Genomic DNA, 27,965 nt, shown 5'->3' with positions numbered 1-27,965 from the left:
AAAATGAGTAGTAATTCTTCATTATTCGAAATAATATTTTTCATTTACAAATCTTCTAGCTCCTTTCTGAAGTAAAATTCATGCTAACTATAACTTCAAACTTCTAAATATATTTTTCAAATGTACTAATTTTTTCAATTCCAACAAAATATTTAAAGAATTCATTGGGTCTGGGAGGGTAAACATCACAATGAGCAAGTAAAAGCAAGTCAAAAATGGGTATCACATAGTTTGACTTTACAAGTGAGAGAGTAGGACTAACATCTCTTGGTGACTGCTGCTTTTGTGCTAGGGAATATATTACCTGTTTGATATGATGATAATAGGGCACGTTCTTTCGAGCTTGGCGACAAAAATGCAGCTAACAATATAGTAGAATTCTGTTTCCCTGTCCCTTGGCGTATAATGACTTGAAGATTATCTGCAAACTCGGAACTGAATTTGACAGAGTTGCTGCATAACTTAAACAAAGTGATTCAATTACTAGATGCCATCAACCTAAAGAGGTAGAGAAGTATTTCCATGTGTTTCTCCTTTCATTTAATTATCCTTTCATGAAATCAACACGTTTGCTATAACGCAATACAAAAAATGGCTATAGACACTGTACAATTGATGAACATCAACAAACCATCACAAAAGGACTCCCATTCAACTGCAAGAACAAACATTACACAGTAAACCAGGGTTAATGCTGCATAAGGCAGGATGTGACGTCCAATATGAGAGACCTAGTGGACTCATTCCCCCAGTATGCCCTCTCCAACCACCCCTCTATATCTTGGTATTGGTAGCATCAGTGATCATATGCACCGACCAAACCAAGAAAGAGGTTCAACCCATCTTGTATGCCCAGCCATGCTTATCCAAAAATGCATGTACAGCTTCTTTTATGGACAAATTTGGCACCAGCTGAGATTCCTTAAGGAATTTTCGTGTAACCGGGTCAAATTTTCCAACCTTATTTGCCACAGAGAGAAATTAATAGAACATACAATGTGAGCTCCGTTATAGGCAAATCAATGGATGAGCCAATTTTACCTTCTGCAGATGATCAAGGATCACTGCCCTTTCATATGTTAACCCCACTGGGCGTAATGACAGGGTCACGAAAAATGTCAAGTGTGATCTTACAGCATAGATAATCTGGTACCTGTTAATTCTTAGCAGGTGTCAAAGGACAATAACATACATGCACTATTCAAGGAAATCAGTAAGGAAATAAAGCCAGAAGACTGACCTCGGTGGGAGTATCATCTTCTGCAGCTTTCCTAAAAAAACTGCCTAAGGCATCCAGTTGCTTCAACAGGGATGTCGATCTATCGCCTATGAATCCTTCCATCTGAGAGCAGTCAAGCTCATGTTTGTCCTTGAGAGCTGACTCACAGGCTCCTCTGATGTACATATACAAGAGAAACAATGGGTGATACATAAACCAGAGAAACAATGCTGCGACAACAGGAAAATAATGCAAATTAATAAGTTTGAAAGCAGAGTCAATACTTTAATTTCTTAAATTCCCAAGTGCGTCTCGAAGATTCATGGTCCCACTCCAAGTATTTTGCTTTTGCAAGCTCCTGCCAGATGTCGTCAACCATGCAACTCTTTGGATTAGCACCTCTTCCGAGATCCAATGCCTACCATTGATACATTAAATACAAAAAAATTATTCAGCAAAATGGATGACCTAGGGATCATCTTTTGAATGTACTCAGAATCGGTACAAGAGAAAATACATTCATTCAAACTTCGTTAAAAAAGTCACGACATACCCACAAAAAAGACCAAGAAATCATTTGTTCCAGAACCTTAATGAACAGAAGTTCTGAATTTTAATGGTGATGGATTAAATATTGGCTTCCTGTGCCAAAATCTAACTCATGATTTAATTAACAAATCAATGTAACATATGCTGCTCAAAACAACTCAAGCAAGACTTTGAGTTTTAGGCCCAAAATGTAGACTATCCTGCTCATATGCGAGATGCTATCTGTCATCAGCCATGGCACTACCGTTAAGAAAATATTACAAAAAGTATCAGAGGATAATCTCTTAGCAACAAAAGATGCTTAGCTTGAGCCACTGCCTTCGTTCAACACTGTTACGGTGCTAGAATACCTGACGAGTACCAAGGATAGGATATGACAGTCACCTCAAGATGGATCTAAGGCTAAGGGGGCAGAAAACAAGATGTTCTGTCCAGGGGCTTTCTTTTTTATATGCACCAAACTTTCCCTGAGGCAGACGAGAAATTCCCAAGCCTTCCTCACACCCTTTCTTCCACAGTGCTAGTCACAAAGCCTCCGAAATAATCCATATAATTTTAATTAATTTTTGATAATCATCCATATAGACAATTTTACAAACACAGCCTCTAGCCACGTGATAACATGCAGTGGAACCACATACATGATCAGACCTTTAGGCTAAATGTAAGTCTTCATTGTCTGAGAGAGTATTTGTCCCTTGGACAACTTCCCCTCTGAAATAGTCCATATAATTTTATTTATTGATAATCATCAATTTAGACAATTTTGCAAACGAAGACTCTAGGCACATGATAACATGCCAGTGGAACCACATACATGATCAGAGAATCATGACTTATATCAAATATATAACTTAGGTTTGGTCTATGTTGCCTCTTGAAAATCCTTACCCGACATGAGTGTGGGATTCATACCGGATTAGGTCAACTAATCTTGGGTACTTTGACTACATCTATAACCAAGAAGTACAGATTGGATGGATAATTGATTTGATTTTGTTGGTCAACGTCATACATATAGTTATACAATGTATGAGAATGCTGTGATATTTCACCACATAGATTATGTATAAAATATGAGGCATTTATAAAGAACTAGATTTAGCGTACTTTCCACGTGTCGATAAATTTTAAAAACTATACAATTTTTTTTTTATGTAAAATAACAATGATATTAAAATAGATGCAATATTCATTTAAATGATAAAATAATGTTATTGCATTATCCTAGTTGTATTGTGTGTAAGAGTATTTTCTTCTCTTTATTTTAAATTAAATAATATTATTAGTGTTGTAATCTCTGTCCGCCAAAAATGACTTCTAGATGTCCTAACCTAGGTAGGTTTTTATTAGATTTTCTATAGATAGTTTTCTGGGGAAATAAGGTAAAAGAGACCTTTGAGAGTTAAATGAAAGATAGGGGATTTGTATTTTTTTTTAATTTTTTTTATTATAAATTTTTAATTAGATGTTAATTATGAAGAGATGGGGTTGAATTAGAATATTTAAAAGTTTAGGGTAAAAATTAAAAAATCAAAAACTTTTAATAAAACCCTAATTTTCATTCATTTACTCCTCTTTTTAAACTTTTCTCTATTTCCCTCTTCTCTTCTCTCTTCTGTTCTTCATTTCCCTCTTCTCTTCTCTCTTCTGTTCTTCATTTCCCTCTTCTCCTCTCTTCTCTTTTCTTCATTTTTTAACGCTCTTTTTTCTTTTTCTTTCATCTTCTTCTTCCTTAACTTCTTTACTTTTTTCCTTCTCTGTTTTTCCCTTTATGTTTAAACTTTTTGTGTTTTCATCTTCTTCTTCTTTGGATGTTTCATTCTCATTTTTTTCTTCACTTCGATTTGATTGTGAAAACTATATTAAAAAATTGATGAAAAGAGATGAGAACAGAAGAGAGGATATGTTGTAAATGTTTATATAAACATGAGTTGTTCAAGCAACCAAGAAGATATTTAAACAACCAAAAGTTGTTTAGTTCAAACAACCAGAAGATATTTAACCAACCCTAAATTGTTTAGTTCAAACAACAAAAGTTATTTAAACAACCAAAAAATATTTAAACAACCAAAAGTTGTTTAGTTCAAACAATCAGAAGATATTTAAACAACCCTAAGTTGTTTAGTTCAAACAACCAGAAGTTGTTTAAACAATCAAAAGTTGTTTAGTTCAAACAACCAGAAGATATTTAAACAACCCTAAGTTGTTTAGGTGTTTTTTACAATCCTCTTATATGTTGGACCTATTTGTAAATAACAAAACTTTGGGGTGTATAAAAATATTCTTTTTTAAATTAGCATAACTCATTAATAACTAATTATACTAGAGTCCCTTTTACCCAATTTTTAAAACTTGTGTCCTATATCCTCAAATAGATAACTCAAAAGTCTCTTTTAATTAAAATCCCCTAGTTTTCTAGCCTACGTAGGTTTTTATTTATTTTGATTTAAAGTTAAAATTTTAGTTAACATCAATTTCCTAAATAAAAGGAAATAATTAAAGGATGTCCTAAGGAAAAGGAAATAATTACTAAAAGATTGTGCACGGAAAAAAAAACATTAGATATTAGTAGGGTATATAAATAGAAAAAGAAAAATAGTAAATGATAAATTTGTCGATCAAACTCTTAATATATATTCTAGGATTTCTTAATTTTTAAAATATATTTTTCTCGTACCATATATTGTAGGGCTCCTTTTATCATCCCGCAACCTGGCATTTGCGAAATTGTTGGCACAAATAATAAGATTAAGGGCGCAATTCCCAGATTACCAATTAAGGCTATTCGCCTTGATAATGCTGGAGAATTTACATCCAAGCTTTTAATGATTATTGCTTATCAATTGGGATAAAAATTGAACATCCTGTTGCTCATGTTCATACTCAAAATGGCTTTGCAGAGTCATTTATAAAGCGTCTACAATTGATAGCAAGACCTCTACTAATGAAAACAAAATTGTCAATTACTGTTTGGGTTCATGCTATCTTACATGCGACAGCACTTGTACGTCTCAGACCGACACATTATAATAAATACTCTCCGTCACAATTAGTATTTGGTCATGAGCCAAATATAGCCCATCTACAAATTTTTGGTTGTGCCGTATATGTGTCTGTAGCACCACCACAACGTACAAAGATGGGCAACGAAGGTTGGGCATATATGTTGGGTCTGACTCACCCTCTATAATTCGATACCTTGAGCCGTTGACTAGAGACTTATTCACTGCTCGATTTGCAAATTGTCGGTTTGATGAAACAATTTTTCTGTCATTAGAGGGAGAGAAAAAGGAACCCAACAAAGAAAAAGAAATTGCATGAAAATTTTTATCATTATCACATTTTGATCCACGTACTCGCATATGTGAGCAGGAGGTCCAGAAGATCATCCACTTGCAGAAAATAGCAAATCAAATGTCAGATGCATTTACTGATTTGAAACGGATAACTAAGTCACATATCCCTGAGTGAATGTGTCTATCCGAATTGATGTCCCAAAAGGACCATCTACTAGTATCATAGCTTCTGAATTCCAAACACGCCTGAAACGTGGTAGACCATTGGAATCAAAAGATAAAAATCCTAGAAAGAGAAGCGTGAGAAATGATAAAAATGATACTACACAAGAACCTCCTAAAGAAGGTCAAGATTTGAGTACTCCTGATATTCCTGAAGAAATCAGTGAACCCGAGACTCAAGTGAATGAAGAACTTTTAATAAGTTCTACCGGTGATGAGATAAATCTAGATCGATCGAAAATTACGGTGGATAATGTTTTTGCATATAATGTTGCAATTAACCTCATGCAAGATAGTGAAAGTCTTGAGCGTAAATTCATCAAAGAATGTCGACGTAGATGTGATTGGCTAGAATGGAAAAAGGCAATTCAATCAAAATTAGACTCACTTGCTAAACGTGAGGTTTCTGGACCTGTAGTCCAAACCCTTGAAGGTGTAAAACCAATTGGCTATAAATGAGTGTTTGTACAAAAATCAAATGAGAGAAATGAAATTGTAAGATACTAGACACGCCTTATGCACAAGGATTCTCTCAAAGATTCGGGGTCAACTATGAAGAAATATATTCACCCGTTATGGATGGAATAAGATTTCGATATCTCATCAGTCTAGCTGTACATAAAAATCTTGATATACATCTAATGGATGTAGTTACAGCCTACCTTTATGGTTCACTTGATAATGAAATTTACATGAAAATCCTAGAAGGATTAAAATTGACTGAAGCATGTAAAAAGTATCGAAAAATGTACTCAATAAAATTGCAAAGATCATTATACGGTCTGAAACAATCAGGGCGTATGTGGTATAATCGCCTTAGTGAGTACTTAATAAATAAAGGCTATATAAATGATGTTATTTGTCCATGTATTTTTATTAAGAAAACGGAATCAGAGTTTGTTATACTAGCCATTTATGTTGATGACATAAATCTCATTGGAACCCCTGAAGAGGTCCAAAAGGCAATTGAATATCTAAAGAAAGAATTTGAAATGAAAGACCTTGGAAAGACAAAACTTTGTCTAGTTCTGCAAATTAAACATTTAGCATACGGGATTTTTGTCCATCAATCTGCCTACACTGAGAGAATCTTAAAAAGATTTTACATGGACAAAGTACATCCATTAAGTACTCCAATGGTTGTTCAATCACTTGAAGTGGAAAAGGATCAATTTCGACCTCCAGAAGAGGATGAAGAAATTTTTGGTCCAGAAGTACCATATCTCAGTGTTATTGGTGTACTTATGTACCTTGCCAACGCAACCAGGCCTGATATAATATTCTCTGTTAATTTGCTGGCAAGGTATAGTTCATCCCCAATGTGAAGGCATTGGAATGGTATCAAATATATTTTGCGATACCTGAAGGGTACTATTGATATGAGTTTGTTTTATACTAACAAAGGTTGCACAGACCTTAATGGTTATGTAGATGCAGGTTATTTATCAGACCCACATAAAGCTCGATCTCAAACAGGCTATCTGTTTACGCACGGAGGGACTGCTATATCATGGAGATCTACAAAGCAGTCCATTGTTGCTACTTCTTCAAATCATGCTGAAATAATAGCAATTCATGAAGCAAGTAGAGAATGTGTGTGGTTGAGATCGATGATACAGTTCATCAAAGAAAGATGTGGTCTGGAAAATGATGTTAAATTACCCACAATTATATTCGAAGACAATGTCGCGTGCATAGCTCAATTGAAAGGTGGCTTCATAAAAGGAGATCGAACGAAACATATTTCACCAAAATTATTCTTCACACATGATCTACAGAAGAATGGTGATATCGATGTACAACAAGTTCGTTCAAGTGATAATCTTGCAGATTTATTCACAAAGGCATTACCAACATCAACTTTTGAGAAATTAAGATATAAAGTTGGAATGCATCGTCTCCAAAATATCAAATGAAGTTTTCATCAGAGGGAGTAAAATACGCGCTGCACTCTTTTTTCCTTAACCAAGGTTTTTTGTCCCACTGGGTTTTCCTGACAAGGTTTTTAATGAGGAAGCATTCAAGGCGTATTACCAGATATGTGTACTCTGTTACTTTCACTAAGTTTTTTCTCTCACTGAGTTTTTTTAGTAAGGTTTTTAACGAGACACAACATATATAGATATTCAGAATAACTATGTATATTTATTCTTTAACTAGAATATTCTTGACATCCAAGGGAGAGTGTTATGTATGGATGTCTCTATACAGGTGGGTCCCACCCACTTGTATAGTTAGGCAAATTGCCTTTTTCTGTGCAAATAGAGTGTTAGGTATTGGATAGTTAGGCAAATCACCAATTTGATGTGCCTATATATACCTTGCACGGATTTATGCACAAGGTAACAAAAACACACATATAAAATAAGAAAATATACTGCTCTCTGTTCTCCTCTTGTCTTTTCTCCCTCTTTTATATTTTTCAAGTTACTTTATATAATAAGAGAAATGTGATTTAAATGGGATCATTTTTATAAAAATAAAAAATTAGGGTAAAATTGAAAAACAAAAAATAGTGAAAGTTAAAACAAGGTTTTGATGTTATCCAAATAAGTAGCTTTGTGAAACTCATCCCAAAATTTGCAAATGTTTTTATGAAGGAAACACCATGTAGGAGTCTTGATGCACTGAGTGAACCAAATTTTGACTTGATTACTTCTCTTTCATAATACTGATTCCTCTTGGTCATATCTCCACAACCACTTCACTAGCACACACTCGTGATTAGCCAAATTCTTGATGCCTAGACCTCCCAGTTGGACTCCATTCATGGGTATCTTTCACCCATGGAATCCCAAGATTTCTCTCAAATTCTATTATGATTTCTTCTTCTAAAAACCCTAATTTCATGATTTGCATTGAGTCTTCTAAATTATGATATATTTCAATGCTATTAGCCTTCTTATGCATAATTCACATCATATTGCAGGATTTTAAGATGAATTTCAATGATTCATGATATATGCTAGTTTCAACTATTATTTATGAGTTATGATAATGATTTCCAAGTTATATTCAATGAAAGCTTTATGACTGACTTTCAAAGTTTATGAATTACTCGTGAAAAGTTTTAAATGATGTTCAATGATGTTTCAAGCAAGTTAATTAAAGGGTGACTTAAGATCCTTAATGAGGAAGGTGACCCTACTGATGTCTTATAACAAGGATTTGTAATGATGGAAGGCCTACACCCACATTACATGAATCACATGATGAATGAGCTATTCCTATAATATGTTTATACTATGATATGATATGATATGTATTCCGTGGGATGTTGACTTAGTTCCAAGTGAACTTTGAGGTGGGGGCTCGACCTAAGCCCTAGTAGCAACCCTTAGTCCCTTAAACCACGTTGCCACCGTAGGATTCTTATTTACCAATATGGTTTTGATGATGATAATGTTGGACGGAGGCTACTAGCCTACCTTGGCAAATAACCTCCCCCTTCTCGATGTGGGGATCATTTGATTCCATGTTATGGCTCACATGGTCTTAAATGTCGGTTAAAAGTCTCATCCCACACTATTTAAACAAAGGTATAAAGTTCTCATGATGATGATGTTTTCAATGCGTTGACCAATGAATTAAATGTTTAAGGTTTTCACGACTTATCTCATGTTTTAAAAATATTGGTCTTGCATCTCATTATTCATATTGATTATGTTCTATGTTTATTGTTCATGCATACTTCTCACATACTTAGTGCATTCCATGTACTAATGCATACTTTTGTCGATATTATACCATAATGTAGGGTCCGACGATCACGCTCATTCTCTCATTCGTGGCTAGAGCTTCTTATAGTTGTACTTTGGTAGTGAGTCCTCATGTTCCGAGGACATGAAACTTTACTTTCATGTTGTCATTTGACTATGTCACTACTCTTATGTTTTCATGGATGAGTTAGGAGCTTGTCTTATGCCCTCATCGAGTTAGTAAAGGCATGTTAGATATTCATGGAGTCTATATTGTCGTTTTCTCTCTTTTGAGACTTTTGTTCCTTTTTTCGAGACTATGCTTCCATATCTTGATTTAGTTTTTATTTACTTTGCTTCCCTTATGTATGCTCATGAATCATATGCTAAGAGGCTTGGTTGGGGTCCCTTGGGATTCTAATCTTCATGCCACGACTAGGACCTAGTTCTGATCGTGACATTAGTACCACAATCCTACCTTTTTTGTTCTCATATCTCTTAACCATATATACTATTTCTTTCCTCATTTGGCATCTTTTTGAGAAGGCAATTTTTTGCCGACTCATTTGGCATCTTTCAATCTTTAGTCTTTAATGTAATGTCAATAGCTTGGTTAAGCAAACTATACCAATCTCGAGGCACAAACATCTACAGGCTACCATCTAGACCAGAGGATTCAAACTCTTATACTGTGGTATCCACAATTCAACAAAACTAATTCTACGAGGCTATCTAAGTTTTTTGTCCTGCACGGATGTATCCATAAAGTTATCCTCAAAAATTGTGTTAAACAATTTATCAAAATTACATTTTCTCTTTCCTTAATATCTTTTTTTCAAAACTGGCATCTGGAAAAGACCATTAATACATTTAACCTACCTTTAGCCAATGTTCTCTCTTAGGCCTCATTTGTTTTAATTAAGATTTACAAATCTGAAGACACATTTGAATGATTAAGATGTTATCTCTAGATCTGAACATTGAATGATTAAGATAGTTTGTTTTTTAACATCTTAATTTATTTATATGTACATAATAAATATATATTTCAAATAAAAATTAATAAAATAAAATCATTATTCGATTAAAAAATAGAAACACTTATACTTGCTAGTAATGATGGAGATAGTTTGTAGTGGTGATGGTAATAGTTGTTGTTAGTGGCTAGTAATGACGGTGGTGATAGTAGTGACTGTGGAGGTGGTTGGTGTTGTGGTGACTATCATAATTGTGACAATTGGTAGTGGTGTTGGTGGTTGTAATGATGAAGTTGGTTGATGTCAGTAGTTAGCGGTGTTGATGATGGTGGCTAAAGAATGTGTGGTGGTTGATGATGTGTTGTGGCAATTGGCGGCGGTGCTAGTTATGATGATGGAGGTGACCATAGTGGTGGTAGTGGCTGATAGTAATGGTGAAAGTGGTGACCAAAGAATGTATGGTGGTAGTTGACAGCAGTGCTCGTTGTGATGACAAAGTTTGTTGGTAGTAGGAATTGACTATAATGGTGATGGTACTTGATACTTGTGGTGGAGGTGGCAGTTGCTATAAAGACAGGGGTGGTGGTGGCAATAGATGTAATCATAACAATGAAGGAGATAAGTTTAGTGGCAACTAATAGTAGTAGTTAATTAGCAACGTTGGTGATTGTGATGACAGAGATGGTTGGTGGTAGCCGACGGTAATGCTGGTTGACAATGGTGGTGGTGGTGGCAGTGGTGGTGGTGGTGACGGCAGCAAAGGTGGCTAGTGATTAGGGATAGAGTGATGGCAAATATTATCCACACAAGAATACCTCTTAATGATATTAATGCCTCATTTGTTTGCACTTAATGGGGGACTGAATCTGAATGATTCAAACATTACACCATTAAGTGCATTTGTTTTCATTAAGTTTTAAGCACTTAATGAGTCTGAATAGATCTTAATCATTAAGATCTAGAACAATCTTAATATCATTAAAAGGTATTCTTATGTGGATAATATTTATCATCACTCTATCCACAATCACCTGCCATTATCATAAGGCGGTGGCGGCAGAGGTGGCTGGTGATTAGGGATAGAGTGATGATAAATATTATCCACACAAGAATACCTCTTAATGATATTAAGGCCTCATTTGTTTGTACTTAATGGGGGATTGAATCTGAATGATTCAGACATTACACCATTAAGAGAATTTGTTTTCATTAAGATTTAAGCACATAATGGGTCTGAATAGATCTTAATTATTAATGGGTCTGAATAGATCTTAATCATTAAGATCTAGAACATAGTTTTAATATCATTATAAGGTATTCTTTGTGGATAATATTTACCATCACTCTATCCACAATCACCTGCCACCACCATAAACCACCTCTTCTGCCACCACCATTACCGTCGGCTACCACCAACCATCTCTATCATCACAACCACCAACATTGCTATAACTACTACAATTAGCTGCTACCAAACTTACCTCCTCCATTGTTATGATTACATCTATTGCCGCCACCACCCCCGTTTTTGTAGCAATTGCCACCTCACCAATATCAACTACTATCACCATTATAGTCAATTCCTACTACCAACAAACTTTTTCATTAAAACGAGCAATGCCGTTAACTTCCACCGTACATTCTTTGGTCACCACATCCAACTCCACCATTACTATCTGCCACTACCACCACTGTGGTCAATCTCTACTATCAACTACCTCCATCATCATAACTAGCACCGCCGCCAACTATCACAAACACATCACAACCACCACACGTTCTTTAGCCACAACCATCAACACCGTCAACTACTGATATCAACCAACTCCATCATTACAACCACCAACACCCCTACCAATCATCACCATTCTGATAGTCACCACAACACCAACCACCTCCATTGTCACAACTATCACCACCATCATTACTAGTCACTAACAACAACTATTATCATCACCGCCACCACCACTACAAACTATCTCCATCATTACTAGCAAGTACAAGTGTTTTATTTTTTAATCAAATAATAATTTTATTTTATTAATTTTTATTTGAATTGTATATTTATTATGTACATATAAATAAATTATGTACATTCAGATGTTGAAAAACAAACAAACTTAATCATTCAATGTTCAGATCTTAAGACTACATCTTAATCATTTAGATGTGCATTCAGATTTAGACGTCTAAATCTTAATGAAAACAAATGATGCCTAAGACTCTGTTCTAGATCATAATGATTAAAATCTATTCAGACCCACTAAGTGCTTAAATCTTAATGAAAACAAATGCACTTAAAGATATAATGTCTGAATCATACCCCCATTAAGTACAAACAAATGAGGCCTTAGTTGTTCTAACTTGTACATTTATGTCCCTCATTCGTGTGTGCCCCTCAACTTTTGATACAAGTCACCTAAAGCTTTACTTTGGACTTCACTAATCGTTTTCCTAGCTTCTCTCTTAGTGCTCTTACACTCTTCCAATAATCATTCTATCTTCAACTGTTGGTTGATTCTTATACCTATCTCTTTTACACCACCCTAAACATTACAACAACAATGCCTCAATCCCAACTTAAGTTGGGATCGGTTATATGAATCCCCGCTTCTTCATTAATGCCTCAATCCCAACTTAAGTTGGGATCGGTTATATGAATCCCCGCTTCTTCATTTTAGCTCATAGCATTATCATACTAAATAAAATAAAAGTGAATATATATTAAAAATTCTCTAAAAAGTCTAAAACTTATCAACTTGTAGCTATCCCTATATGGATCTTTTCCTTCTGTTGCACCCTATCTTTAAGTTTGCACTGGTTCCAAGCATTTGAAGGTCTTTCGAGACAACTTCCTTAAGTGTAATATAAGGTCTACCATGTCCCCTTAAAATACCTTAATCTGTATATCGACATAAGACATGCCCAAACCATCTCAAGTGATCCCATATTTTATCCTGAATGTGTGCTACTTGCATCTTTTGACAAATATGGTCATTTCTAATCTTATCTAATTTGGTATGACTACACATCGATTTTAGCATTCGCATCGCTGCAACACGCATCTTGTAGATATGTTCGACTTTAGCAATCCAACATTCACTACCATATAACATGATCGAGTCTTATAGTTATTCTATAAGACTTACCTTTCAATTTGGTAGGCATTCTTCTATCACATAACACCCCGATAACAAGTCCGGAGCTGAAAGGGTAAATGTTTTTTTTTTTGCAAAAATTCTAAAATGGCAATTGATTTTGGGAAGAATCCAAAAGGGCAAAAACGCACCCTGTGGTGCGACTTTCCCTTTTTCAGTTGACTGACGTCATTCCACCGTTACAGAAAGTCGGATGGAAGGATGCGACTTACGAGTCACACTACAACCTTCGACTTACCTTTAAGTCCTGGGCCCATGCCCCTCTTCCCACCTCCACCCCTCCCCATCCCCAACCCCCAGCCCACCCCCAACCCAAAACCCTTTTGTTATATTTTTTATAAATTTGTATAATTATGTTTTAGCTTGAATTTATAAATTAAGTTTTATCATCTTTAATGTTAATTTATTTGGTATTACAAATGTTTTCTCTTTAACTTTCATTCATTATTGCATTCATTCTTTATTTTATTTTTTATAAATTTACGATCATAATTTTTTTAAGTTTGCGTGATTCTGATAAATTAATAGTACTTGTAATGTAGGATAGAGATTCTTATTGCATTGTCCAATTATTCATGTATACGCATTTTCATCATTAGTTTGTTATTTTATCAGTTCAAATAAAGTAGAAAATTTTGCATACCATACGATGTTATTATTGTTTTAGGCAGATTATTGTTTGATATATTATCGTATGGTATGAAAAATTTACTACTTTATTTAAACTGATAAAATAACAAACTAATGATGAAAATATGTATACATGAATAATTGGACAATACAATAAGAATCTCTATCCTACATTACAAGCAAGTACTATTAATTTATCAGAATCACGCAAACTTAAAAAAATTATGATCGTAAATTTATAAAAAAATGCAATAAAGAATGAAAGTTAAAAGAGAAAATATTTGTAATATCAAATAAATTAACGTTAAAGATGATAAAACTTAATTTATACATTTAAGCTAAAACATAATTATACAAATTTATTAAAAAATGTAACACCTAATTTATAAAAGGGGTTTTGGATTGGGGGTTGGGGATGGGGGTGGGAAGAGGGGCATGGGCCCATGACTTAAAGGTAAGTAGAAGGTTGTGGTGCGACTTGTAAGTCACATCTTGCCATGCAACTTCCTTTAACGGTGGACTAACTTCCGTCAACTGACAAAGGGAAAGTCGCACCACAAGGTGCATTTTTGCCCTTTTGATTTCTTCCCAAAATCAATTGCCATTTTGGAATTTTTGCCAAAAAGAATTACCCTTTCGGCTCCGGACTCCCCCGATAACACTTATTTGTTTCAACAATCTAGTTTTAATACTATGAGTAACATCTTTATCTATCATTCCATCCTCCTGAAATGAGACTAGGAGCCCATTTGGATGGACTTATAAAAAGTAACTTTTATGTATGAAGTGTTTTTAAAACTTTGAAGTGCTGAAAGTTATTTTTATAAATAAGCAGTTGAGTGTTTGGATAAAAGTGCTTATGTTGAAAATAAGTGTTTGAATTTTAGGGTTAAAAAAATAAAAAGGGTAGTTTGGAAATTTAGTTAAAATATAAGGGATATAAAAGTAATTTCTATGGTCAAACAAAATGGCTTTAAGCACTTAGAAAAAAAAAGTTAGAAATCCTAACTTTTCATTTTTGACTGATTTTAAGAACTTTATGACTTAAAGTTAGCATTAGACAAACACGTAAGTTGGTTTGACTAACTTAAAGCCCATCCAAACGGGCTTTAGATATCTAAATTGCTTACAGTTTGGCACCGCAATCCCATCTAGTCTCACTTCAACTTCTCTCTTCTCATTCTGACTAAAATTGAAATGCATGTATTCAATCTTACGTCCACTTATCCTAAACCTTACTCTCTAACAGTAAACGGAATAAATTCTATATTCTATTTTATCAAATAGGAAGTCATTGTAGACATTTTGCATATGCATACTACACTCCATCAATCACCTCGACTTTTGTTTATGAGGATTGTTACTTTTTTACTCAGATTGCTCACCATAATGAATAATCCATTGTATGGACAGCTTCTAGGAGAATCAAGAATAATACTCATGAGCATCAAGAATTCCGAATATAAGAAAAGTTCTCAAGTATCCAAGCACTACTGATGTCTGAAAAGATTCATTAGACTTTAGATAATAGAATACACAAAAATAAATAAACAAAACCAAAAAAGGTTCAAAAATCTAGTCTTATACCAAATAAGCCTACTAATTACTTTCACTATGTACAAAGTATAACAAACAAGAAAGAGTAGTAACATGGACACTTAACGATAAATCTGAATACACTGGTTGCATGAGAACCGATTTAGTAAAAATAAAAATGAGACGATGAAGTAATAATGTCAAGAGGAATAGCAGTACAAGAAATGCTTGCTTAAAAAACATGTCGAGTCAACTTTTTAGAAACGGTTAGAACCTGCAGCTTAAACCAAGTAATGCATTGAACGCATAACACTTAACAGGAGACTCAAAGCCATGAATGTCAAAGTTTTAGGCACCAATGTGATTATTGCTATGCAATAGGTGACTGGTCCAGTGGAAAATAAATGCTCACACAGACAAGTGTCCATACCTGTGCTAATTCTTTAACTCCGTCCGCATATTGTTCTTTCTGTAGGAATGCAAGACCTAGCATATAGTGTGCCTGTCAAATCATCCTCTTATTATCATCTTTAGAGAACTAATTTCTAGCTCCACAAGCTTAAAAGACTGAAACTCAGAGTTAAGAAGAGACTGAAACAATTTGGACACTGTTTGGTTTTAGGCTTCTACACTCTAACGAGCTAAATTAATTTTCTAAAATTTCGAAATTACAGATGCCTCAATTTGTCCAGTTAATTTACAAATGAACTATTCTCATGAATTACTACGAATCTTTTTAGTATATTTTTGATGAATGGTGTAAGGAAATGGACTTTGGGTCTAACTTAACTCAAAAGCTATCTTATAAGGGGAGGATTACCCAAGATCATATAAAGAGTCCAAGTTCTCCTCACTCCACCAATGAGGAACTCAACACACCGTCTCATGCCCAGAGCTGGACATCTGGAGCATGGACAATCAAATATGGGGGCCCAACATGGTAAAGCATAAATTGGGATGAGTCTGGCTCTAATACCCACTTGTTAGGATCAAGCGCTCACCATTATGTCAAAAGCTATAGCTAATAGCAAAGATGCAACTTTATTTCTTAACTAAATCCACCAAGCAAGCATCATGTTCGATTATGACTCCGACCAGAGTGACCTAGCCCCTCGTGGGCCTTGCCATAGGCAGGATGTTGGTGTTACCAACAATCCCCTTCCCAACACATGCCTCATGCAGTATGTTGCTCTTAGAAATTGAACCCATGATCTTTGCTCTGATTCCATGTAAAGAAATGGACATTGGGCCTAACTCAACACAAAAGCTAGCTTATGTGTAAGACCCCATAAGTCTGAAAGTTGGAACCAAGGAGAAAAGTCTCAAAACTTTGAACCTATCCAAGTGAACGAGTCCCCCTATGGCTCGTAGAGTTGAGTTGTAGGGTGACCCTTCGAGCAAAGTTTGATGTTGCCATCAGGAGAGGTGCTACAACTTGCCAGGACGAGTCGTCGTCAAGTTAACGGGTCGTAGAAACACCTTGTAAGCCAAGTTCAGCGGGCTTGATTCAAATATTCCTCAAGCCAAGTCTACAACTTGCCAGGACGGGTCGTAGGATTAATGACGGGTCGTAAGAACACCCGTCACAAAACTTCAGAGACTTGTATTTTGCAGGTTCTTGCGACTTGCAGATCCAGCCAACAGGACGACCCGTAGACAAGAAGACGGGCCATAAACCTTGCCCGTTCCCAAACTTTAGAGACTTGATTTTTGGTACTTTTCTCAAACCTGCAAGACAAGTCGTTTCGACGATTCGTCAACACTTCGACAACCCGTAGAAACTCATTCGTAGGTTCGAAATCCGGGATTAAATGAAGGGCAATTGTATTTTTTCCAAAGTTCAGTTCAATGAACCTAGATACTTTTATGGCCAAATTCAATGTCTATAAATATTATATTCTTCAAATTCCCCTCCTATTCAATTCATTCTCCTAAAATTTTCTAAGGCAAGAACAAAGTCTCTCAAGGTTTCTCCTTCATGCTAAAGCTAGGATTTCCAGATTTCTTCAAGGTTCCTCTTCAATCCTTAGTAGATTCAAGCAAGGTATGTGGGGATTGATTCATGGACTCTTTTCACCCATGAAGTCCTAAAGATTCCTCAAGTTTTCATTAAATTTTCAATTGATTATGAACCCTAGTTTTGATGAATTGCATTGGGCTGATTTGATTTTGTTTTTAAATGTTATCAATGATCTTTATATGCATGTTCTCGTATGAATTGCATAATTTCAAGTTGATTTATTGATGCCCGTGCATAAAGCTATATTTTCAAGCTATGATTATGAATTTAAGATGAGTTATGAGTTGATCATGAGTTAAATGATTTTCAATGAAAGTTTTATATAAGTTAAAGTTGAGATTTATGATTCTTAAGATAAAGTTATGATGATGATCAGAGTTAGGATCAAAAGATGCTTTAAAGATGATGATAAGGACAATTTTCATCGAAGTTATAGATTCTTATGAATCAGTGAGTAGATGAGTTATTCCTAATATGTTTTAAAGATGGCTTGATAGGCAGTTACTATCTTTCCCTATTATGTTATGATTATGTTTTAATGAGTTTCTGTTGGATATTGACTAAGCACCGAGAGGACTTCTAGGTAGGGTTCGGTCGGATTACACAATTGGTTATCCAAGGGAATCCTAGTAGCAACCTAAAGTCCCAAACTACGTTGCCCACGAAGGTTGCCTTCATGGCCTAGCTAGTGGATTCATATAGCCCAGTTGAGTTGAGTTACCTTTGAGTATGCCCTGGCAAGGTAGCCTCTCCTATTTCGATGCAGGATTCATCGGCCTGTCTCGATGCAGGAGTCATCGGATTCCATATAATAGCTCGCATGGTCTTAGTTGCCGGTTAAATGTCCTATCCCACACAAGTTCAAGTTAAAGTTATGAGTTGGAAGTTGAAGTTCTTATGATATGCATTGACCATGAGTTCCATATGTTTTAAATTGCTTTTAAACTTTACTCATATTCATTATGATTGATCATGCATCTTATCGCATTTTGATTACATTCTTTTACTTGTGCATGCATACCTCACATACTTAGTACATTCAAACGTACTAATGCATATTTTGCCTACATTGTCTCATAATGTAGGGACGGACGACACTTTCGATCATCCTACTCGTGGCTAGAGATTTCTTTAGATTTCAAAGAAGGTAAGTCCTCATTCTACTAAGGACAAGACTTTTATTCATGATTACTATTGTCTTCACTTTCTTCTTTTGTTAGGGTGATCTAGGAGCTTGTCCTAAGCCCCCGTCAAAGATTAGACTAGAGGCATGTTTAGACGATACTCATTGGTGTAGTCCGGATTGGACATTTATAGAGTTAATTTCCCTTAGTCCCATTCCCCACTTAATGATTACTTCCGCTCATCTTTATATTGTTATTTACCTTATGTATGTGATGTATGCTAAGATGGCTTATGGGTGGGGTCCCTCGCATCCCAATCGCCGTGTTACAACTAGGGACTAACTCAGGTCGTGACATTATGAGGGGAGGATTACCCAAGATTATATAAAGAGTCCAAATTCTCCTCATTCCACCGAGGAGGGACTCAACAAATGGCAAGTGTGCTGGTCTACTTTATGCCCCAAGATTTTCCCCCTCTACCAAAACACCAATTAGCTATGAATAATCCCCCCATTAACCAAGAAGATGATACACAGAATCTTTGGAAACAACCCCAATTCAGAGAACTCCATAAATTATTCAAGAGTCATGGGTTCTAAGAGTTCTTTGGGAACTAAAAAGAGGATTTGTCTACCTCGGAGATCCCACAAAATTGTAAATGGCAAATCTATTGTTCGATTCACTAAGGAAGAACACACCCTATTGGCAGAAACTTTTTACCTCACCGCGATAGGTAAGTTCCAGAAAATTAGACCCTCCATAGATTGTATTCAATTGATTTCAATCGGCCAGTCTCCCTCAAAGGAACAGTCAAAATCATAGCCTATAACATGCACCATTTATTTATTGATTTTGATTTAAAAGAGGATGACAGAAATATTCACACTAGGAATTTTCTTCCTACTTGCCACTAATGATACTTTTGAAATGGACCACAAATTTCAAACCGGAAAAGAAACATCTTTAGCGCCAGTATGGATCACCTTGCTAAGACTCCATGGCATTTCTTTGAATGGGATACTTTGTGTAGAATTGTGGATCCAATTTGTAATCCTATTATAACAGATAGAGCTACTCTGTCCAAATCAAGACCAACTGCTAAGGTTAAAGTGGAGATCGACTTGACCAAACCACTCATGTATGAAGCTCAAATTGCAATCACAAATCCTCAGGGGCATGAGGAGACCATTACACAAGATAGTCCTAGAGAATATTGTAACCATTGCGAAATCCAGGGACATAATGATTTGAAATGTAGAATCCAACATCCTGAACTGAGAAAAGAACCTATGAACCCTACTAACAGCAGCAAAGACAATATGCAGATTGATTTTTTTTAAAAAAATGGTAACGTGTTTGTATATATGTGTGTGTGTATATATATTAAAGTTGGATGATAACAGTGCAAAAAGACATAACAAAATCCCAACCAAGCTTAGGCCACTTCTTCACAAGGATCCGATCATATCAACTAGTGATTCAGACTCCACAGCATAGCTTTCTTTACACCAAAAATAAAACCAAAAAAATATACAACTCATCTTGATTTTCTCCACAAAATTATATTTTTCTTCAAAAGCTCTATAGTTCCTCTCCTTCCAAATGGTCCACCATATGCAAGCCGGGACAAGTTTCCACCAATTTTTCTGACTAACTACCCCATCATTCTGGTTCCAACATTTCAGTAAATCAACACTTTTGCTGACATTGATTATCTGATTCAGACCATGTTCAAGAATAGTTTCCATGATTGTCCAGTAACAGCACAATGAATGAATAGGTGACTATTATTTTCCCAGCAGCTCCGCATAAAAAGCATCTAGAACATAGTTGGAATCCCCTTCTTTGAAGTTTATCCTTTGTGAGGCAAGCATTTCTTGCTACTAGCCAAGAAAAGCATACCACCTTAAAAGGAGCCTTCATCTTTCAAATGGATCTCCATGGCCACTGATTAGTTGACTGTCTGTGCCTAATCATAATGTCATAAGCTGAGTTTACAGAATAAGTTCCTTTACTGGTGGCTCCCATATAAGTGAATCTTCAGTATCTTTGAATCCTTGGAATGATGAGGTCTTGAAAAATTCAACAACTCTTTCCAGCTCCCAATCATGCAGTAGCCTTCTAAAAGTAATATTCCATCCGTGTACTGCTTTTGCTGATTCCAGACTAATGTTTGGCATAGTGGCAATGCTAAAGAATTCAGGGAAGAGTTCCTTTAAAGGTCCATGCCCAAGCCAATTATCACACCAAAAAAGAATTTTCCTTCCATTGCCCACTCTTAAACTAATATTTCCAGCCATCAAAGACCAGAGGGATCTTATTGCTTTCCAGACTCCTACACCATGGGGGCTCACAACCACCTTTGAACACCACTGGTCATCTTGACCATACTTGTCATGAATGACGTTTCTCCATAAAGCATATGTTTCAAGATTATACCTCCATAATCACTTCATTGGTAAACTTTGGTTGTGAGCATTTAGGTTCCTGATGCCAAGGCCACCATCTTTTTTGGATTTGATAAGAACATCCCAATTAACCAGGTGGAGTGCTCTGTTTTCGTTGTTGCCTTGCCAAATGCAATTTCTCCTGATCTTGTCAATTTTTTTCCTTACTTTGCTAGGTAAAGGAAAAAGAGACATGACATAAGTAGGGAAGGCATCAAAAACACTATTGACTAGTATGACCCTACCACCTAGAGATAAGTATTGTCCCTTTCATATTGCAAGCCTTTTTTCACACCTCTATGACACCACTCCAGATCTGCAAGGCTTTACTTTTAGCACCCAAAGTTAGCCCCCAATAGGTAGTAGGTAGGGAACCCACCACATCCCAGAACACCTACAAATTCTTGAATATTGTCCACTTTATTAACCAGGAATAAACTGTTCTTATGCCAGTTTACATGAAGTCCAGAAATACAAGAAGGATAAATGTCATAACAACATGAGTCTTATCTACCATGGAAGTTGAGAAAATTGATGACAATGAGGGTTTAACCATCGTTGAAAGAGTCAAAGGTAAGAACAACCACAAAAACCAAGAGCAAAATGCTGAGAAATTTAAAATTACAAATATGCAGGAAACAAAAATGAAAGACAAGATGGTTCTGGCCATTGAGAATACCATGGAAGGGGCTACAGAAGTGAAGATCAATAAAGAGCCTTCTGAGAGCTCTCACAACAAGATAAATCAATTAGTACCAAAGGAAAGACTAAGCAGGTGCAACAGAGACAATCCTAAATGAAGATCATGAGAACCAAAAGAGACTCCTCTTTGTGAAGACTGCCGTACCTTGTGAAAGGGGAGGGGGGAGAAGGGAGAAAGAAGGAAGAAAAGATTAACGGTTGTCCTATCATTTTGGAGAAGAGTCTGATAAACATTGAAGAAACTGCTATCAATGATCCTAACTCCAACATGGATTGCAGAATAATGCTTCTCAAGGCAGACCATCAAGGAAAACAAGATCATTCAAAATATCTCCTGCAATATTGGGAAAGGTGTTGAAGTTCCTCTGGCCAGTGCTCCTATTGTTCCTAAACCTTATCATATCGCAAGTTAGAAAGTCAAAACAAGGAAAACGATTTCAGAAATTCTCTGTTGGCATCTACGGACTGTAGGAGGCCCTACGATCCGTAGGTGGTGTTCGTAGGAAGGCTCCCAAGAAAGTTCACACTCCAGTAGCTCAAGGTAGGTTCCTACCAGCCGTAGGTGGACCTACGACCCGTAAGATGGCTCGTAGGAAAAGATCACAGGGCAGCGATTTGGGAGTTGGCAGAACTGATGGGTCCTACGACCCATAGGACAAGGTCATAGGGTCAAACTTCAGAGACTCCATTTTTGAATGTGTGATTCAACGAGCCTTATTGACGACCCGTCATTGGACTATGACCCGTAGGCCCCAATCGTAAGATTTTAAGATGGGTATTTTGGACATTGCTCACTCTTTTAATCCCAATACTATGTCGTTTTAGGCTTTTCCCCACAAATTATAAATACCCAAACCCTTTAAACAAACCCTATTCCCTCTCATTCACCTAAAATTCTCTAGGGATTACAAGGATTTCTCTCTCAAGGTTTTCTCCAAATCCAAGCTAGGGTTTCAAGAACTCAAGTCGTCTTTTTCAATTTAATAGCTAAGGATCATCGAGGTATGTGGGATTTCATCCATGGATCCTTTCCATCATGGAGTATCAAATATTTCTCTTTTTTTCTATGAATTTCAATTCAATTGTTCTAAGGTTTTAATGATTTAGCATTGGGTTCATTCAATTATGATTTTACTCATCTTCAATGATCTTCTTATGCATGAATTCATCTTAATTACATGTTTTCAAAGGATTTTTACATGAACCCATGAATTATGACTATGTTTATGACTATAAGCTATGATTTGAGATTATGCATGCATCGTGATTTTTATGAATTATGATTTAAGGATGCTTCTAGATGAAGTATCAATACGAATTTTATGAAAAAACTTATCATGATTTTGATGTTTTAGATAAGTATCTTCATGAATATGTTATGATGACATGATATGTTGAAGGAGCTACTCTTATGATTTTCAAGTATTTATGATGAACTTGGTGTTCTTAGATTCTTACCATCTTCAAAGCTTATGTTATACTACGTACGATATTCCGCTGAGAGTTTGCTTAACACCGAGTGGACCTTGGCATAGAAGTTCACCCATTAGTAGAGGCATGAGACCGTTAGTAGAAATCCCATTGTCCCATAACTATGTGCCACCGTAGGAAGAAGGATCACCCGTTAGGAGAGGCTTGATTCCTTAGAAAGGGTCACCCGATAGTTGAGGCTTGGTTCCTTAGCAGCTTAGTGGATCCACTTAGGCATCATGGTTCTTACCTTGGCAAGGATGGACCCTTTCTTTTGGGTGAGAGAGATAAACACCGGACTTCATGTTATAGCTCACATGGTTTATGTCGGTTAACAATATCTCTCACTATGACTTATGATTCTCTCACTATGTTATGCTTTGACTTATGATTTTCTTACAAGTTTGCATTGACCATGTATTATGATTCCCATGACGTTTTCAATGTTTTTAACGATGTTTAGCTTGGTCATTGCATTATCATGATTTACGACATGCATTGCATATTCTCCATACTTAGTACATTCCAAGTACTAACGTATACTTTTGCCTACATTGTCTCATAATGTAGGATCCGACTCTCATCCTCCCGCACATGGCTAGTTGGTGATCTAATCAGAGTTAGCTTTTCGCGAGTCTTCATTATTCAAGGGTGAACTCATCATGTCTTTTTTTTCAAACTTATGTTCTTTCATTATGTTTGGTGAGCTAGGAGCTTTTCTTATGACCCATCTAAGTTAATAGAGGCATTGTCGGACTATAGTAGTATGAGTCATTCATGTTGACTATTATGTTTGAATTCTCCTTATATCGATATTTTTATGTTGAGACTATCTTGTGCATTTATGTCTACTCTGGATTTCGTATTGTTTATGTCATTCGATATATGCTAAGAGGCTAGGTTGGAGTCCCTCGAAATTCTAATTGTCGTGTCACGCCTAGAGCCTAGCTTGGGTCGTGACAGAAATGCTACCTATGGATGAAGAAAATGAGCAGTATGAATATTCACACTTTGAAACTGGCTCTGAGGAAGAAGTAGAGGAGACTCAGTTTCACAATGACCTCAGGTTTGCATTTGGTTAATATGTTATGAGGATTATTGACTATCTAGTTCTAGTATCTATTATTTACTTTTAGCTTAAATCATTTGTTTCCCTTTAAAGTTGTCCACATATTTCACTTAAATACCTTAATTCAGACTTATAACTATTGAACACCTTAACTATTCAAAAATGTTCCAACTAGACCCAAAACATTGGCATGGCAAAAGACATGTTTTTCACTCTCTTTAAGCGCGTAAAACAATTTAAATATTATTTTTTTAGCATCTACACCTAAATTAATCATAAAAAGGAAAAAGTAATTAACTTTAAAAAAAAAGAAGAGGAAGAAGATCATCTTCCTCCTCCATCCCCTCCTGTGCAACTTATCTTTTCCCACCCTTTCCCTTTCTCTCCAATTCTTCTTCTACATTTTTTTTATTCCTTTGTATTTATTTATTAGCAAAAGTGATTTATGTCTAACAAAATAAATCTAGCAATGTTCCATTATTTTCAACAAGAGTGATACAATTTATTTATTTTTTGAAAATGGTAATAACAAGAGTGATACAAATTAATTTATTTTTGGGCGAAAGTCTATTGTTCCTCCTTCTAAATGTGGTAAATGGTTACTAGTTGAAAAGGTGGTGAAAGCAATGAATAAGAGTTTCTGATGCTATCAGAATGGAAGGGGAATGAGGGGTTAGCGTGGGTGGGGACGATGGTTTAATGGCGGTAGAGGCGCCGGTGGAAAAGGAAATAGGGTAAGAAGAAGGGGGTTATTAATTCAGAAAATAAGTTTTTGTTTTCTTAAAAAAAATTATTTTAATTGAGTTCTAAAAAAATTGGATCTAATTGCCACATGTCATCATTTCCTTGGTCCATCTGCTATGTATTCGCTTTTGAGATACAGACATCTTTGTCTTTAACTGATTGTCATTTTATATCAAATAGGTATAAAATTTGTTAAGGTTGAAATGTTCAATAGGTACCAAGAATTAATGTGTCTAAGTGAAATATGCGGACAACTTTAACGAGCCACACATGACTTAAGCATTTACTTTTTAATGTAAGAATTGAAAGATTTTTCTAATATATTATTTCTATTGAGTTCTTGGTTATTTATCTATGCAAATTTAATATTTTTTTTATTTTTGTATTAAATGCGCTTCAGCTGAAAAAAGTGAGTGATTCACTTCACGCTTCTCGCCTCAGTGAAGCGAGCCCTCAATTTTTTTTCGCTTCTTTCTTTCCAAAACACTGAGTGGTGGTGTGATTAGGGACAGTGCAGAAGGCTTTCTTTTTTGCTTATAGCCTAGTCTTAGGAAACGGGACTAGCAGTAATCAGCAGCCATACATTTTGGCATTCAATGGTTTTTAAGTAATGGCTTGCATAATATAGGAGCTGAAAAAGTGATTCACAACTTCTAGTTCATTGTGTAAATGGGAACAATTCTACTCCTTGGAGGCTCTGTGTTGAAGTTGAAGAGTTCAAGAAGAGAAAGGAGCAGTCAAGCTTCACTCTCAAACATTTCTACAAGGAATGCAACAAAGAGCCCGTTTGGATTGACTTTAAGTTGGTCAAAACCAACTTAAAGCCTCTTTTAGCTTTTGGACGTGTTTGCCTAATGCTGACTTTAAGCCATAAAGTTCTTAAAGTCAGTCAGAAATGAAAAGTTAGGATTCCTAACTTTTTTTTCCAAAGTGCTTAAAGTCATTTTCTTTGACCATGGAAATTACTTTTATATCCTTTATATTATAACTAAATTCTCAAACTACTTTTTTTTATTCTTTTAACCCTAAAATTCACATCATAAGCACTTTTATCCAAACACTCAACTGCTTATTTATAAAAATAACTTTCAGCACTTCAAAGTTCTAAAAGCACTTTATACATAAAAGTTATTTTTTAAGCCCATCCAAACGGGCTCAAAGTTGCAGATAGTCTGGCTTCTATGAGTCACAACTGCCTGAGACCAAATTGTATCATTATTTTTCGGATTTACCATCTATCAAAGGTCTAGTGATTGTGGATAAATGAAGCCTTCCAGCTACTCGCATTACCAACATGAAAAAGTCAGAACCGTTTTTTTTTTGAGCCTCCATGATCAATGCAGATCAATCTTTAGAGTTACAGTTGTAGATTTGGTGGGAACTTTTGGAGGTATCCCACCTCTAGTATAGGAATCTCTTCTTTTAGACCATGGTTTAGTCCATTGTATTCTGCCAATAGCATTTATTTCATCTTCTTGTATCATGATAGTTGGTTGGCCATCTTCCAAACTAGATCAGGGAGACCTGTATCCTACAGCTCCCTCAACGCTCATGAATTATCCTTTGGAGAGATGAATAAAATGCGCAGTTTGTAGGTATTAAAGAAAGTTATTATCTTAAAAGCAGCAGATACTCAGACCAAGAGGGTGTTTAAATTGGCAACACTTGCAAGCAACTACTTTTCCCTTTTCTTTCCTATTCCAGCAAATTTATAGCATTGCATAGTTTAAACTAGTTATTGTCGCCAGGATTAATCATCACACATTAGAAAGAGTAATCTTTACATGAGTATTAGGTGAAAGTTTATTAGAACTACGTGGCAGTCTGGAGTAAAGGATCCCGAGAGGTCGTATTCAGAGAAGCATCCCCGGAGAGGATAAGATCAGGAGCTATGCCGGAATGACGTGGAGAAAAGAATGAAAGGGACAAGAATGTAAAAAGGGAGAGGAGTGCGGACGAGCCTGTACAAACTGGAGCAGTTCAGAAATATTAGCTGGCATCACCAATGGCTTGGACACATAGTGCTAGTGCGAAGATATTGGTCTTAGTACTTTAGAGCTCTAGTGGAACCCTCTTATTGGCCAAAGCCTCATTGGTGCAGCCTATAAACGATTGATCTCTTTCTTTTGTAGGTCCATTCTGAATCTGAGAAATACAATAGCAATTTTATACTTGCTAATAATCTGTGTTGCTCACAATTTCGTTAACATTACTTATTGCTTTCTATTTACACCGATTTCTTTCCTTTTTCATAATCTACTTAATAATCAAATCGCCAGTGAATTGATCTTAAAAGAGTTAAATTAAGACGGGTGCTCTCGACCTCCTGCAAATTCAACTGTACAAATTTTAAGGAAAAGAACATGGCCGCCAAAATGGTAATTGGAAATAGGAATGTTGATGGAGCTAAGTAGATGAAGATCCCATTCATCATTGAAAAAGAAAAATGAACGCAAAAAATATTGCAAGTTGGCACCTTAACAGAAGTGTGATCAAGCTGAATAGCCCTCCTACTATCTTCCTCTACTCTTCTCCAGTCACTATCAACCAAGAAAGACGATATTAATGAACAGTGATAAGATATGAGTAAAACCCAGAGTCAAAAATGTTGTGGGGGCGTACTTGCGTTTCAGATGGCACAAAGCGCGATTGGTCCAATGTATGGGAACGTTGGGGCACAAGGTAATAGCCTAGAAAATCCATTCAGAAATTAGAGAACAAATATAAGATTAAAAAGCCAAAAAAAAGAAGAAGAAGATGATCCTAAAGAAAGACGTGTCTCACCTCCGTGTATGCATCGATGGCAGCCACAAATCGACTTTTCTGGAAGAAATAATTGCCATCTTGCTTCAGCTGTTCCGCTTGTTTGGCCACCGCAGAGGCAGCCACTATCGGTGACATCTTGCTTCAGTGGTTTTGCTGAGACGAAGGAAGCAATATTTTTGGGAGGGAAAATAAGCAACGGTTTTGCTGAAAAGGAAATGAGAATGTTTTCTTCCTCAACTTTCAAGAACATTCCATTAGCCTACAATTTGGAAAGTATTTATAACGTCACCTGTGATAGAGCCGCCATTCCATCCATTGTGTTTTAAAGCTTATCG

At 35.9% G+C, this 27,965-nt stretch overlaps 1 pseudogene; it reads right to left on the bottom strand.

The window, feature by feature from the left end:
• Positions 1 to 27,965, bottom strand: LOC129882610 (E3 ubiquitin-protein ligase CHIP-like; annotated as a pseudogene).

Source organism: Solanum dulcamara, chromosome 3, assembly GCF_947179165.1.
Source record: "Solanum dulcamara chromosome 3, daSolDulc1.2, whole genome shotgun sequence".
NCBI lineage: Eukaryota > Viridiplantae > Streptophyta > Magnoliopsida > Solanales > Solanaceae > Solanum > Solanum dulcamara.
Note: the sequence above shows the minus strand (reverse complement) of the source record. Positions and strands in the feature narration are given on the sequence as shown.